Below are 1,659 nucleotides of genomic sequence, written 5' to 3'. Positions count from 1 at the left end.
TTTACAATAGAATATATAGGTTGTTAAGTATCGTAACAATTCAAATCATGAAGTTTTCTCATATATGTTTTCTTGGAAAACAATAAAATGTACAGTTTGCATATTGTTTGAAACAGCACGTGTACAATAAATTCAATTGTAGAATCGTAGAAACAATATATTGAATCTTTGGAAATGAAAAAAATCTTGTCAAGATACAATAAAATGTATTGTAACCCATATATCTAATTGTGAATCAATTGTTTACGCTGTATAATCAATGGTTCAATTTTTCACGGGGTGACGGTAAAAAACCTAATATTGATTAGATTTTTATCTTGTATGGCAAGAATCTGACAGATTTCGCCTAGCGGTTATTAACGGTTCTTTTCTGTAAGATTCTTGGTTCTACATTTTAAGCGTCTTGGTTTCATTTTTTCAATAAAATATACATATGGAAGGCAATAAGTTATTGCCCTTCATACATACTAATCATGGAAAATGTTATTGCCAATAACATTACTTTCTTACTACCAAACAGACACATATTTCAATCTCATTTACCTCGTCTCAAGATTTATTTTTTGTACGTACATGCGGGATAGACGAATATCAAATGAAGTCGAATAAAAAAAAGAAACAAGAAAGAGGAGGGAAATAAACAAGACACGTACGGCGAGATAATTAGGCTCTCTGACAGCTCACTTACAACCACAAATGCAAATGAGATTGGTTTGTTTTCATCAGGAAACGAATGCATTAAACACAGTTCAGACGATCCATCAACTTCGGTCGACGTCCGGATTGGTTTATTAATTTTATTTAGCCGAATATTGCTCACGTATCCGACGTTAAAAAGTTCCGTGAACTTGACATAGTGTCTTTTCAAATGAATTGCTTACAATTAATGTTGTTGTTCCGTAATCTTTCCATTCAGGTGATAGCCGCTTGATGCTGCGTGTGAATCGCTTTTACATATTGTTTTGTTTTCATCAGGAAACGTGTTGGCCACCCATTTTTCAGTAGGGCCACCGTTCATTTTTCACCGGGCATAGAAACCTCTATGGAGCAATTTCGCCTGATGGACAATTTTGACAGCCAGAATGCAGCCAGCCTTCTGACGGTTGCCAGAATTCCTCACAAGCGGGTCAGTGTAGCACCGGTGTAGTGCAAATTAAAAACGAAGACGCCATTGAGGTTTCTATGCCCGGTGAAAAACGAACGGCGGCCCTAGTGAAAAGTGGGTGGCCAATACGTTTCCTGATGAAAACAAAACAATATGTAAAAGCGATTTACACGTACACGCTCGTTCAATGTTACTCTAAAGTGAGTACAATTTCACTCACTTTCGTTAAAAGTGGAACTACTCTATAGTGAGTGAAGCTTCTTTACTCACTTTTGAGTGAATACTGTAGTTGTCAAAATCTGAGTAACATTTACTCAGTGCTATAAATGGGAAAATTAGCTCGGGTGAGTAAATGTTAAACACTATCATTCGAATTATCTAAAGAATTCTTTATTATAATCGATACTGCGTGTAAAATAAAAAAAATGCAACATTTTTTGAATATTTTCTCAATTCCCTCATTTACATTTTGTAGTTTTTTCATAGAAAGTTGAAAATGTTCTCTAAATTCCCTCACGTATCCTGGAACGAAGATTGCACAAATGTGGCAACGA

This window comes from Malaya genurostris, chromosome 2 (assembly GCF_030247185.1).
Source record: "Malaya genurostris strain Urasoe2022 chromosome 2, Malgen_1.1, whole genome shotgun sequence".
Lineage (NCBI taxonomy): Eukaryota > Metazoa > Arthropoda > Insecta > Diptera > Culicidae > Malaya > Malaya genurostris.
Note: the sequence above shows the minus strand (reverse complement) of the source record.